At 44.5% G+C, this 15,118-nt stretch overlaps 1 long non-coding RNA gene across 2 annotated transcripts in view; it reads right to left on the reverse strand.

Annotated features, from left to right (window-relative positions):
* The window catches only part of LOC137379341 (uncharacterized), a 67,228-nt gene extending 60,362 nt beyond the window's left edge, over positions 1-6,866 (reverse strand). For both annotated transcript variants that reach the window (XR_010976798.1, XR_010976799.1), the window contains exon 1: positions 6,799-6,866. This is a non-coding gene — a long non-coding RNA (uncharacterized lncRNA). The remainder of the gene's footprint in view (positions 1-6,798) is intronic.
* Positions 6,867-15,118: the final 8,252 nt, after the last annotated feature.

Raw genomic sequence — 15,118 nt, forward strand, 5'->3', positions numbered from 1 at the left:
AACAGGATGTTGCCCGGGGATGCATGCTCATGCCAACACTGGCCCTCCGATCTCCCTGCTGCTGCATATCTGAAGGCAATGGCAAGCGCAGTCATGACCACCACTTGCCTTTTATAATCATCCTCTGTAACCAGATCCCGCTTCCCGGATGCTTCCAGTGCCTTTAATTGGGCGGCAGACTTGCCTCCAGGCAAATTTGACCCATTTCATATGAAGAAAGCCCCACAGCAGCAATGCGGATGTGGCACGAGGTCAAGACCCAGAAATGTTCCGGGCGTCAGGTTCCTGACCGCAGAATGATAATTTTGGCCAATGTTTCACTGCATAGGATTCGTCAGGGAATTTGTCAAATTCATTACAATTGAGAATATGCTTCACTTTTCAATTGCTTTATCAAAAATATCAGGAAAGTCTTTCACTAACAATTGCCATTCACTGTTGTGAAGGGCAATCTGGTAAGATCTTCTGGGATAAAATTAACATACGAGCAAAAAGGGACACACAGAGCAGGAGCCACTGCCAGAGGGAGGGAGGGAGGGTGGGTGTTTAAGTGGTTCAATATCAATGATTCTGCAGTGAAATGAGATAAAACAGAAGGTTTCCTCTGTGCTTTGTTTAGTGAAAATTGAAAAGTTGTTCTTTACAAACTGAGTTATGATTTTGCTACACCTCACACTGAGGATGACCTTCCCTGTACAAGTAAGGCTTTAACAGTATTTTTTTTTATTTATAGATACAGCACTGAAACAGGCCCTTTGGCCCACCAAGTCTGAACTGACCATCAACAACCCATTTATACTAACCCTACATTAATCCCATGTTCCTTACCACATCCCCACCTTCCCTCAATTCTCCTACCACCTACTTACATTAGGAGAAATTTACAATGGCCAATTTACCTAGCCACCTGCAAGTCTTTGGCTGTGGGAGGAAACCGGAGCACCCAGTGGAAACCCAGATGGTCACAGGGAGAACTTGCAAACTCCGCACAGGCAGTACCCAGAACTGAACCCGGGTCGGTGGAGCTGTGGTGCTAACCACTGTGCCACTGTTCCTCCAATAAGTAAGTGCCATAAAATTGGCATTCGCCTACATGCAAAAGAAACAGCTTGCCCTAAAAATAAGCAATTGGAGCTCCCCATGAGCAACCATAGTCCAGGCCTTTTACAGGCCTATGACTTGAAAAGGGACTGATTGGGTTTCAAGTATTAATAGCTTTTCCCTTTTGAACAGAAGTTGTTCCTTTTGTGATATGAGAGTGAGTATAAGGATGCACTAACCTGCTGAATAGTCTCAATAACTTGAAGTGATCATTTGATTTTATCATTGTTCTTGCTCTAGAGAAAGGCTGGACACTTCAATAATCTAATCATAGAATTATTTTTTGTTCACTCAGGGGATGTGGACATCGCTGACCAGGCCAGCATTTATTGCCCATCCCTAATTGCCCTTGGTGGTGGTGAGCTGCCTTCTTGAACCGGTGCAATCCATGTGGGTAGGTACACCCACAGTGCTATGAGGAAATGAGTTCCAGGATTTTGACCCAGTGGCAGTGAAGGAATGGCGATATAGTTCCAAGTCAGGATGGTTTGTGGCTTGGAGCACACCAAACACAGAAGGAGGCCATTCAGCCCATCGCGCTGGCTCTTTGACAGACAGCTCTCCAATTAGCTCTACTTGTCTGCTCTTTTCCCATAGCTCTGGTTACCGACCCTTCTGCCAGTGGAAACAGTTTCTCCTTATCTACTCTATCAAAACCCTTAATAATGTTGATGACCTCAATTAAATCTTTCAACCTCCTCTGCTCTAAGCAAAGCAATACCAGCTTCTATCATCTCAGCAGATAGTCCGTCATCCCTCATTCATTCTAGTAAATCTCCTTTGCACCCTCATCTTTCCGAAAGTGTGCTGCCCATATTTGGACACAGTGCTCTAGCTGAGGCCTAACCAGTGTTTTGTAAAGGTTGAGCATAACATTCTAATGTAGAATGTTATCCTCCTGTTGTATCTGTAGATTGAACAGTTATATACAGAATTGCTGGCACAAATTCTGCTGATTACTCTTTACAAGATTTAGATTTACTCCCGCTATCCCTATGTAAGTCTCACTCAGCCCACTGCTCCTGGAGCTGCATTCACAGGGCCAGCATGCCACAGTTTCTGTGCACTGTCTATAATTGCCAGTTCAATAAGGCCTGTGGCTACATTTGCCTGCAGCTAAATAGTTGAATTATTCCCCTTGTGAAGCAAATGATGGGAAAATTGAACATTAAAAATCTGCCAGATTCCCACATTTACAAAATCTCCAAATGATATGATTGAGAAAAACAGCGTACTGGCTGAATTTGCAATCATTTGTCTTATTTACTATGTAAACTAGGCTTATCGTTCCCGAGCATAATTAGTCATTTTATGACACAACGAACATCATGTTAATGGATTACTATTGCCAAGTAATTGGTGTTGTGGAATGGCTCTGCTGCTGTTGTGTTGCAGGAACAGACGTGACAGCTAGTGATTAGGTGAATATTATTCTTCCTCCACCTGCCCCTGTTTGTTGTCAAATTCATTCAAATGAAAACTTCACAACACATGAAGTTATTGTCATTGGCATCTGTTTGATGAACCGTCGAAATGAAGCCTAGATCAATACAGATTTACTGCCCACAAAGTTTCTTACAGTTTGCTTCGCTTGGGACCAAAACCAACTCCTGCAGATTGGGCATAGAATACAAGAAAACGTAAGAAATGCTGAAAAAGCCATTTGGTCCATCGGGCTCACTGCCATCTTTGAGGGGTTTAGGGATAGAATTCAATACATCTTCAGCCTTGGGACAAAACCGATATCTTTCTACTCCTTTGTCCATTTCCATTTTGAATGCTTCAACCCAGGTGGCAAACTGTTGCACATGTTTAACAATTCAAAAGTTGTTAAAAGGGTTAACTTGTGAGGACAGTTTGCATAGATTAGGGCAGAAATTTTATGCCCCCAGGCTGGGAGGTGGGGATGCATAAAATCGAGTGGGGGGAGGGGGGGGCACCATTCCTGTCGCCTGCCCGCCCCGCTGCCATTTTAACACCAGCGGGGGAGGAAGCAAACAGCCTTCCCGTCCCAGGCCAATTGAGGCCTTTAAGTGGCCAATTAATTGTCACTTGAGTGCCTCCTCCCACCACCGCTGGTATCTTGCCACTGGCTCTTCAGCACCTGAGGTGGCTGCCAAGTAGTACTTGGTGGCTTCCTTGCAGACTGGTGGGGGAGCCCTTCTGAATGGGCATCCTGTCTCCCCACGGAGGGCCCCCCCCCACCACAGCATTGGCTACCTCAGCTAAAACTACCCCCTTTCCCTACAGTCCAACCTCTACCCCACTTGCTGGGACCCAGCTGATTGTCCCCGGCGAGGCCAGAACCCCACTTACCTTTTTGGAGGGCGACATCCATCGCCTTCCTCTGGCTGGGAGAAGTCCCAGCAGTGTTCACTGCTCCAGGTGGCACTGCTTGGACTGAGGAGCTGCTGGCCCTCTGACTGGCCAGCAGCTCTTGGAGGCGGAACTTCCTGCCTGAGAGGGGTGGAAGTCCCTACTGAGGCCAATTGAGGCCAATTGAGGGCCTGGGCCATGCAAAATAGCAGTGTGGTTTCCAGGCTTGGTGGAGGTGGACTCTCCCCCAACTTTTTAGTCAGTGAGTGGGGACACCCCCTTCACGCAAAATTCCAGTATTCCCTTGAGCACAGAAGATTAAAGGGAAATCTAAATGAGGTGTATAAAATGATTAAAGGATTTGATAGGGTAGATAGTGAGAATCTATTTCCTTTGGTGGGGGTAGTCCTGAAAAAGGGGACAGAATGTTAAAATTACAACTAGGCCATTCGGATTGATGCCAGGAAGCACTTCCTCACACAAAAGGTAGTGAAAATCTCTCCCTCAAAAAAGTTTAAAAGGCTGTGTCAATTGAAAGTTTCAAAACTAAGATGAGTTTTTTTAGCCATTGCTATTAAGAGATATGGAACCAATATGGGTAGATAGAGTTAAGGTACAGATCAGCTGTGATCTAATAGGGAGATGAAACTGGCTCAAGCGGCCGAATGGCCTACTCCAGTTCATTTTTTAAAATTCATTCATGGCATATGGACATTGCTGGCAGGCCACCATTTATTTCCCATCCCTAATTGCCCTTGAGAAGGTGATGATGAGCCACCTTCTTGGATACAGCTGAGTGATTTGCTAGGCCATTTCAGAGGGCAGTTAAGACTCAACTATATTGTTGTGGGTTTGGAGTTACATATAGGCAGACCAGGTAAGGACATAGGAACATAGAGGCAGGAGTAGGCCATTCAGCACATCGAGCCTGCTCCACCATTCAATACGATCATGACTAATTGCCCACTTTCCTTCCATAAAGAACATTAGTGAACCAGATGCATTTTTATGATAGTTTCATGGTCACAATTAGTGATAGTAGCTTTTTATTGCATATTTATTTAATTAATTGAATTTAAATTCCATCACCTCCATGGTGGGATTTGAACTCATGTCCCAAGATCATTAGTCTATGCCTATGAATTACTAGTCCAGTACCAAAGCCATTGTGCTACTGCACCTCCTATGTTCCTGAGATCCTAAAGTGTGAAGGAGTTACTCTTTCAGTTAACAACACCTCAGCCTATAACTTTGCAGGTCTGAGCAATGCCAATCTCAAAGGTCCTTGGTCCAATCCCTAGTCTGTACGTAGTTGGACAATATCAGTTGGGATGGCTGAGAAGGGTCATAAGTGGTCTCAGGAACTATGAGCTAGGGAGCCAGGATTTCCATTCCCGTGATCTTTGTATGGACATTGGGTGGAGACAGTGTTTGGATTTGGCTGCATTATCTTATGAAATCAAGTTATGTTGTCAGTTCGTAGCACTTATAACCCTGAATCCACAGGTTCTAAGCTCAAACCCTGAGCTGAGAGAGATGAGATGCACCAGGCTACAGAAGCAAATTGGGTTCCTCTGGAGGGAGGATTCCAGGCCATCAAAACAACCAAGAGTCCCAAAGAAAAGGTTGTTTTTCTTTCAAAGACAACATTTCAGCCAGCTCGGGTTGGACATATTCCTGGAGAGAGCCTCACGTGACCTCCGACCTTCCTGCCCCCATGCTACCACCATTGGGTCAGTCCACACGTACATTCTCGTGGTGCCCCGTCTTCCCACGCCGATTTGAAAGCAAGCAGGCTCTCCTAATCGATTGGACAATTCTTGACTGTCAGTCAAATAGCATTTTATCCCCATCTCCAAGTGGTACATTTTTTAATGTCCCAATAATTTTTCTCCAGGCGTGGTGGAAGTAATATCTTAGGAATTAATCTTGAATTCCTAGAGAAGTACAGGACAATCCTGGAGGGTTTGCGAACCTACTGTCAGCTCCTCACATATAGAGCCAAGGATCGGGTTGCATGAGGGTTTTGATTTGCTTTAGTTAGAAACAAAGTGGTTCATTAAATTCTTTTACGTGTAAGCTGTCTGAGTTAAAGATAAATCAATTAGAATTAGAAAATCTGAACTGCACAAGGCTTTAGCAAGGGGACTGCAGAAAGCTGGGAAGGCTTCAGTAGGTCTCGCATCAGCTCGTAGAAGGGTGGAATTCCTGGGACAGTCCAAGACCCCCTTAGAACCCATTTTGATGTGGTGGGGAGGGTGGACAGATGACAGATCCACCCGTTCCACCCCCAGAAAAATTTAGAAGGGGTATTGCCAATGGGACAAAATCAGGTTTTATCTAAATTCCTACTACCCCACCCAGTGGGGCAAAAATATTGATTCCGGCCTCCATCCGACCCAGACATTTCAGGCCTCAGCTCCTTTAATTTGTGAATTTGATTTTCCTCAACAATACCCTTCACAATCCTTTCACAAGTCGCATAAAACTATGAAATCTCAGCAGTTTCCACTTTGTTTTTTAAACTGGGGATTATCCATCTTCAAGCAGGATTTTTTCTTGCATGGGACATATCAATGTGTTTGGCTCCATAATTCATAACATGCAGTGATTCTATATCTGCACATCAGTTTATCACCCAGTCAGTGGGCTAAGAGGGCCCCCTAGAGGACAGTCATGTAAGGCATAGCTCTTACTGTTAGTTGAAACAAAAAAGTCAGAGAACAAAAGAGTACATTCCACCATTTTGTGAAATGTGCACTTGAATCTGCTTCTCCACATACATGTTGATATAAATCTGTGCACTTGGACCTCATTGATTCCAGATTACAGTCCATGCCTAAGCAAGTTTGGTAAATTGTTGTAGATCAATGATCCGAATGACTTGCTTGGGGAAACAGAATTGAGGGCTGGATACTATCATAGATTCATAGGGGGGAATTTTACACTCTCCTCGTGGCGGGTTTGGAGGTGGGGAGAGGATAAAATCAGGTGGGATGGTGGCGGGGGGAGTTTCCACCACCATCCTGCCTCCACTGAAGTTGAGTCCGGGGCAGGAAGGCTTGTAAAAGGCCTCCCCACCCTGCTGCCAATTGAGGCCCTTAACTGGGTAATTAATCCCTAATTAAGGTCCTCATCACGCCACAACCGGAATTACCCATGTGGCGGGCAACCCTGTTGACGTACAGGAAGCACAGCACGAAAAACTGTGTGGGCTGCTTCCCGGCTCTGGGAGGACGGGGGCGTCTCTTGTTCAAAGGCACTTAGTGCCTGAATGAGGGACCTGGCATTGGGAAGGGGAGGCCCGCTTGCTGCTGACACCTCCTCCCCCCCCCCTCCCCGTAACCCCCACCCAGCGAGACCCGTCCCGCCCTGACCTACCTGAGGCCTGGGTCCAGCAACAATCCTCGGCGTCCTGGTCGGTCATTTCCAGCAGCAGCCACCGCCCACCACCTCTGATTGGCTGGTAGCTCTCCAAGGGCAGGACTTCCGGCCACGGGGTCCTAAATCCTATGGAAGGCCCTCCACTGTCCATTTAAGTGCCTGATTGACTGTAAATTCAGTGGGCCTTCTGGAACAGAGGTGATGCGGGGTCTCGGCGTCGGTTTCCCTGACATCAAGACCCCTGCCGCCAGCAAAAAATTCCCCCCATAGAGTGGTTATAGTTTTGAAGGAAGCCATTTGGCCTATTGTGTCCATGCCAGTTCCCTGCAACAGCAACTCAGCTAGTCCACTCTCCTGCCCTTTCTCCATAGCCCTACAAAATGTTCTCTTCAGGTGTTTATCCACTTCCCTTTTGAAAGCTCAGGCTGTGCATTCCTAATCCTCAACACTCGCTGTGTAAAAAGGTTTTCCTCATGTCGCTATTCGATGTTTGCCAATCATTCTTAAATCAGTGTGTTCTGGTTCTGCATCCTTCCACCAATGGGACAGTTTCTATCTATCTACTTTGTCTAGACCCTACATAATTTTGAACACTTTTACCAAATCGTCCCCCAACCTTTTCTTCTCTAAGGAGAACAACCCCAGCTTCTCCGATATATTCATTCTTGTAAATCTTTTATGCACCCTGTCTAAAGCCTTCACATCCTTCCTAAAATGTGGTGCCCCGAGTTGTTCGGGATAGAAATTAGACCTCAATGCACCAGTTTTATGGAAGTAAAACAGGCAAAACTGGGACCAAGTTCAGGGACAAACGACCTGCACCCCAAAGACATCTGACCCGAAATTGGATCAGACACTTATTCAGGTGCCTCTGGCAGTTAGCCTTAAAAGGGCATTAAGCACTTTGACTATGTAAATGAGGGGCCTAATGCCTGTTTTAAGCCCCCTGCCCCACCAAATTGGATAGTGTAGAGCAAGAGTCAAACAAGATTCTTCATTGGATTCGTTCAGTGTTTTTAAGTACAACTTTAAAAACTCTCCTGTGGAGCTAGAAGGAGCAGGAATGCTGCCCTGACTCCTGAGTACTTGTGAACAGTCAGCACTGGTGAGGCAACAGCCTCAAATTCCTGCTTAAAGTCAGGTGGTGGCAGCTCACCCAAACAATGTCAATGAGGGCCTCAGGCCTCCCGGTTGAAAATAGGAGGTGTTGGGGTTGGGTGAGGGGGCGCGGGGTGTGGAGGGTGTGCTTTGTGCACTCTGCCAATTTCAGGCTATAAAATGAGGCTAACAGAACTCCTCACAATTTCTAATTAAGTAATAGTTGGATGTGAACATTTTCAGATTGAGTATCCCACACAGTCTGCACTGGGTACTTGCACAATAACTGTATTTATATCAATACAATGTTTCCAGTGCAAACCAAATACAGCTCAACACTCTCATCTCCAGACCTTTTAGCTTTCAGGTATTTTATCGACTGATTTTTAACTCAGATCTGTGCCTTCAGCCACCTAGGCCTCTAGCTCTGAAATTCTCTCCCTAAACACGTCGGCCTCTCCACCTCCCTCTTGTCTTTTAAGATGCTCCTTAAAACCCACTTCTGTGATCAAGCTTTCAGTCTCCCATGCGACCTTCTCCTTATTTGGCTCAGCATGTTATTGCGCCTCTGCAAAGCACCTTGGGACATTTTTCTATGTTAAAGGCTCGATGTAAGTTAATTTAAGATATGGAGCACCACAACACCAGTTATTGGGAAAAAAAAATCCCTTGGCATAATTCATCTGCAATCTTAATTACTGCAATATTACTTATCTTTTCTCTAGTCAACTGCAAAGTGCCTCTGCATCCTGTTTTTAGCAGCATGCACCTTGATTGACAACTTGTCTAAACACTCAGCATGCCTGTGAACTTTAGTGCTGAGGTGTTAACATGATTGACACTCCATTAAGCCATCTAGAAATCTCAACACGTAGTTCATCTATGCAAGTAACCATAGCAATGCGGTGATGAAATGATAATAGACATCCGACAGAATCATTTGTCATTGCCTCAGGTTAGTGACAATACAGCACTGAAAGGGCTTGTATTTGTATAGCCCCTTTCATGACCTCAGAATGTCCAAAGTAATTTACAGCCAATGGAGTATTTTAGAATTGTAGTCACTGTTGTAATGTAGGAAATACAGCAGCCAATTGGAGCACAGCAAGATCCCATTGAGATGCATGACCAAATAATCCATTTGTTGGTTGAGAGATAAATATTGACCAGTATACCAGGAGAACTATCCTGCTGTTCTTTGCAATAGTGTCATAGGATTTTTTAAAAGACAGACAGGACCTTGGAGTAAGGACTCATCCGAAAGACAGAAACTCTGACTGTGCAGAACTCCCTCATTACTGCACTGGAGGATCAGCCTGGATCATCTGCTTAAGTCTGTGGAGAGGGTCTTGAACCCATAACGTTCTAACTCCGATGTGAGAGTGCTATTAACTGCTTAAGTGGAGGGACCAATTCCAATGACTTAGCTAACTCAGCACAGACCAAGAATCAAACCGAGGGAATGTAAGAACACACTGAGAGGTTTATCTATCCACTGACCCTTGCTAGTCTGTACTACTTAGCTGCTCACTGGAGAAACTCAATGAAGTATTGGGGAAATCTGAAATCAGGCAGTCTATTCCAACCCTCAAGTGTGCAATTATTCTATTTCTCCACAAATGCTTGGGATGTGAGGGTCAACAAATTGAGGCTAGTATATATTTCTACCACTGACACATGCTTCCTGGGGGGTGATGTACTGTATCCCAAAAATAAGCCTTAAATGCAACCTCAGAAGAGGGTATCTTGCTGTGCCAACAATTCATAGAATCATAGGATCATAGAATGGTCACAGCACAGAAGGAGGCCATTTGGCCCATTGGGTTTGTGTCAGCTCTCTGCAAGAGCAACTCACCTAGTCCCACTCCCCTGCCCTTTCCAGTAGCCCAGCAAATTGTTTCTGTTCAGATAATTATCCAATTTCATTTTGAAAGCCATGACGGAATCTGCCTCCACCACACTCACAGGCAGTGCATTCCAGATCCGAACCACTCGCTGCATTAAAAAAAAAATGTCTTCATGTTGCCTTTGGTTCTTTTGCCATTCTTCTTTACCACTGTCTTTTTCCTGTAGGACTTCAGCCTCCCACACCACTGCTTGGCCAGGTAGCAGTTCTTGGGTATTTGACAACACAAAGGCACAAGAGAAGGGTTGGGGTGAGGGAGGTGGGGGAAGGTGAGATATGCATGCTTACACCATCTGTAGCTTGTACATCTTAACAGATTGCGAGATGAGGGTGAAGTGGGATATAAGATGGATTAGCATACTGTCATCTTCGATGGTTTCATCCCCACCATTGTCCACGGCCTTCAGTCATTGACGCATCATTGATAGCTAGTATCATCTCCTCCATGGGGATGAGCTCATGCAGCTGCGCCTGCTTCCAGCCAGTTCGGTACTGCTCCCTCTGGTTATGTGCAACCTTCTTGTGCAGGATAAACAAGTTGGTGTAATATGTTTGGGTGATGTCCCTGCCACAGTTGAATAGCTGGCAGGATGTGCAGTCTGCGAGATGTGTGTGTGCAGCTCGCAGCAGTGCTAACCGTAATATGGTGAGGTAGGCTTTAAATGTGAGGTACGAGTCATGGTTCATATAGAATTTTGGTAGCTAAGTGAAGGGGGGCTTTTGTTGAATGGAGCAGTGTATGAGGCTTGTTGTGTATTTGTAAGAAGATGGTGTGTGAAGATGCATTCACTGACCTTGATCATTTGTGTGAGGTCATTGCACTTCTGGCAGCACTACATCCAGGTCCCTGGGTCTAGACCGCTGGCATTGGCTGCAACAGCTACCTACTTCCCCTGATGGGCATGCAGCCACTTGGCAGCGCGTTTAGTGCTGGGCTGCATGCCACTGTCATTATACTGAGCAGGTAGCACAAAGTTTGTATGCTGCCTGCATTACTTTGAATGGGTGTAGGCTAATTGTGCATTGTGATTCCTGCACCTGTTTTCAGGGGCTATCCAATTTTTCCCCCTTTCATCCAATCAGTCAGGGCTCAATTCAAATGCAAGTTCTAGAAATGAGAGGGCATGCTTCTACTCCAGTGTACCACATAGTCAACTGCCATTAAATCATTATTTTTCCAATGTGAATTGACTTTTCAAACCATATCTCTCTTGCCAGGTTATTAATATGTTACTGTGCACCCGTGAGCATATATTGCTTCAAAATATTACTTAAACTTCAGTTGTGGTCTCCATATCATATAGACAGGGTATACAGGGACTGAAGAAGTGCAAAAAGATTCATAAGGCTGATGCCAGAACTGAGATTATACTTATCAGGAAAGATTGGGGTTCTTTTCTCTAGAAGAGATTGCACAGATGTGACCTGGTAGAGGTATTTAAGATTATGAAATGGTTTGATAGGGTAGATGTAGAGAAAACATCTCCATTTGTAGGAAACTCCAAAACTAGAGGTCATTAATATAAAATGGTCAGTAATAAATTCAATCGAGAGTTCAGGAGAAACTTCTTTACCCAGAAAGTGGTTCGAATGTGGAACTCGCTACCACAAAAAGTAGTTGAGGCAAATAACCTAAATCCTATTCCCAAAGGAGTTTTTTTACTTACATTCTCTAACTGTAAAGATGTATATCTCACAGTAGGACAGAATCAGCACTGATTATTCTATCCAGCTGATACTTTCCAATACATAGTACACGTGTTTCCATTGCTTCTGTAGTTAGCTTCATTTGATTGAGAGCACAATGCTACAGTTAGTGAATACAAAGCACATCTTCATCACCAGTAGGACTTGTGTTCTTTTCACCAATTTTTTTCCTTCACAGCTTCGAGTTAACTGTAAATCCTTGTAGGAGTTAATTTCTAAGAGGACAGCTGAACCATCTAAGGGGCTAGGACAAAAAAAGCTTGTAGCTGAATGTTTAGCAGTTAACATTTCTGTCTGGTTACTTTTAATTTCATTGGAAATGAAATTGACACTTCTAGCCTTCGAACAGAAACTCACTTAGCAGGCAAAAGCGAAAAGTTAATATGAAGTTTGTATAATGGTGGTCCAGCCTATAACATTGATTAGATTAGATTAGATTAGAGATACAGCACTGAAACAGGCCCTTCGGCCCACTGAGTCTGTGCCGAACATCAACCACCCATTTATACTAATCCTACACTAATCCCATATTCCTAACCCTAACCCTAACCCACCTGTTCCTATATTTCCCTACCACCTACCTATACTAGTGACAATTTATAATGGCCAATTTACCTATCAACCTGCAAGTCTTTTGGCTTGTGGGAGAAAACCGGAGCACCCAGAGAAAACCCACGCAGACACAGGGAGAACGTGCAAACTCCACACAGGCAGTACCAGGAATCGAACCCGGGTCCCTGGAGCTGTAAGGCTGCGGTGCTAACCACTGCACCACTGTGCCACTGGGTTCTGGCAGTTCATTGGAAATGATCCCATGGGTTTCCAAATTGAAATCATATTTTCTCATCTTTATAAGCACGAAAGAAGAAAAAAAAACCTTAAAAATAATAAACTTAAAAAGGAAGAAAGAAATGTCCCTTTGGTCCTCTCCACATCTCATAGGAAGAATTTCATTGAACTGAAGAGGAGACCATGTGAAAGGATGTAAGGTTTTTAATATCTTGTGCATTCAGTACAAACATTGATGATGCACCCACTTTACATGGTGCTCTGTTCACACAGCAAGGAAAGGAAACGGTTTGTTTTGTAAAAGATAAAAATAAGCTTACACGGCAGCTTTGTGTCTGTGTTTGAAGTCATGTGGTGGTCAAGCGTCAGCTACACTTTGCAGACAGTTTTAAAGCAGTTGGTTATCATAGTCAACTGAAACAAGCAGAGGGCTAGTATTTTAAAAACCATTATAAGCTCAAGAAGACAACAGATCTTGCTATTGTTTGCTAATTCTTATATAGAGTCATTCTCCAGCATGATTTGTAGATTAGCATTAGTTGGCATAGATCGGGTTGCCAACTCCAGTTGGCTGTATTCCTGGAGATTTTATCGCATGATCTACAACTGCCCCAATTTAACCATTTTTCCCATCTCCAATTTTTTTTTTACAGCTAATAAACAAAAGTGTTCAATGAAAATGAAAGAAAAACAGTCAATTTTAATGCTCTTTTGATTTTTCTACCTGGTTAACCATTAATTCTGGAGACTCCGAGCCAATCCTGGAGGGTTGGCTAGCCAAGGCGTCTGCACTGAAATGTCACTGACAGGTTTGGCTAAGCACTGCAGGTGAAGCCACATAACCCAGTAGCCCAGCATTGCACAGCAGAGGTTGACAAGGTAAAAAACTGAATTCTGGTTGATGAATAATTCTGGCTGAAAATGAAATGTGCTAATCTGGTATTGCAACATATGTGGATGTCACAACACACTAAATTTTCCTCGCTTCGGGATATTACCACCAAAATGGCCTTTGATGGATTTTGGATGGACTAAAAGTGAGCTGTTTACACCGAATTTTCCTAGATCAACTCATTAGCATAAATTCAGATTAGATTTCAAAGAATTAAAATTATGAAGAGTTTTGATATTTGGGAAGAAACTATTTCCACTGACAGGAGGATCGGTAACCTGAGGACACAGATTTAAGGGAATTGTCAAAAGTGTCAGAGGGGACATGAGGCAACTCTTTTTCACGCAGCAAGTTGTGATTTGGAAAGCACTGTCTGAAAGGGTGATAGAAGCAGATTCAATAATAACTTTCAAAAGGGAATTGAATAAATACTTGCTGGGCTATGGGGAAAGAGCAGGGGAATTGAGACTAATTAAATAACTCTTTCAAAGAGCCAGCATAGGCACCATGGGCCGAATGGCCTCCTTCTGCACCATGAAATTTTAGACTAATGGTGGAAGGGGAACATTGAAGGAGACTTTAATTTTAGAGCACACCAGCTGCTCGGCTGTGCTGGGAGGGAAGAGGCTAGAGCCAATAGGAGGCGCAGACCTCAATTAAATTAAAATGGTGCACTGGAAGGAGGAGGGTAGGGGGACGCATGGTGTTGGCTCCTGATTTTGCTCTCCAAAATTGATCGACCCAGAGATGACCAGTTCAGCAGCAAGGTAAATCTGAGGGTAGGATGGGGAATGATGATAGAAGGGTAAAGCCTGGGGCCAACAGCAAGGTGAACCCAGGGGCAGCGGCAGGGGAAAGGATCATGATCATGGGCATGAGGTAGCCCAGAGCAGCAGAGACCCAGGTTAATTTTGTAGGGCCCAGAGAAGCATTTCTATACCTCCTGGCCCCATGAAATGAATTTAAAACTTACCTTTCCAGGGCCTCTTCTGCTGTACTGCTAGTAAACTGATCAACGCATATACAGTCCATTCAGTTCTGTTCTGAAATGGGAGCTGGAGCCCTATTTCAGTCATGGAGGCATGATTTGTATATTAAAAGCACTGAACGAGGCAGGTGATTCGACTGCCCAGTGGTATGCCCCTTTAAAGATGGCAACGGAGTGCCTCTGCGATATTGGGGTGGTATAGGCACCCACCAACCCAGTTTTGAGGCCATTACTTCCTCATTAATGCCGATTTGAACAAGTTAAAATCAACCTAATTGCATGTAAATCAAACATGAAGAGATGGACAAAGTGAAAGGAGAATGTCATAATAAGGAGGCAAAGATTTCTTGGCTAGCCTCAGATGCAACTTAACTCGAACCGTTTTTGCCAAGGCTGATGGGGCAGGGGACTAAGAGACGGGCAGAAATGATGAGAAAGGAAACCCAAAATACGGACATGACAGAGCCACCAGCACCTGACCTCCTGCTCGATGGCTGTTGAATTTGAGTTGTTGCTGAGTGAAGGGTGCCCTCTGTGCCTCTCCGCTGCACCAACCTCATAGATCAACGTTGCAGCATGGCTGCAAGGAGGTGCACTTAAGCATCAGACCAAGCTCACATTACAGTAAAATGCTCCCCGCTTGTAGTGAGTGGTTCTGTGGCACTAGTTGCACCGTCAGGCAAATGAGTATGGGGTGCAGAGTCCACTAAGGAGGGGATTACGTCCATTTGCTGAAACTGGCTGCCTAATTACTGCTTGGAAATCGGGTGGTGATGGGCAGAAAATTGTACAGCTGTGTGGGCCGACTGTCAGGAAAGTGCTGCTGACAGAATGACACAATGTCCAGGTGGTCCTCTTGTTTGGTTCACTTGCATCTGTTTCTAGTCAAACGCTATGTTGGAAACTGCAGACCTGTGATTCCCATTGATAAAAACCA

The sequence above is a fragment of the Heterodontus francisci genome, chromosome 2 (genome assembly GCF_036365525.1).
Source record: "Heterodontus francisci isolate sHetFra1 chromosome 2, sHetFra1.hap1, whole genome shotgun sequence".
NCBI lineage: Eukaryota > Metazoa > Chordata > Chondrichthyes > Heterodontiformes > Heterodontidae > Heterodontus > Heterodontus francisci.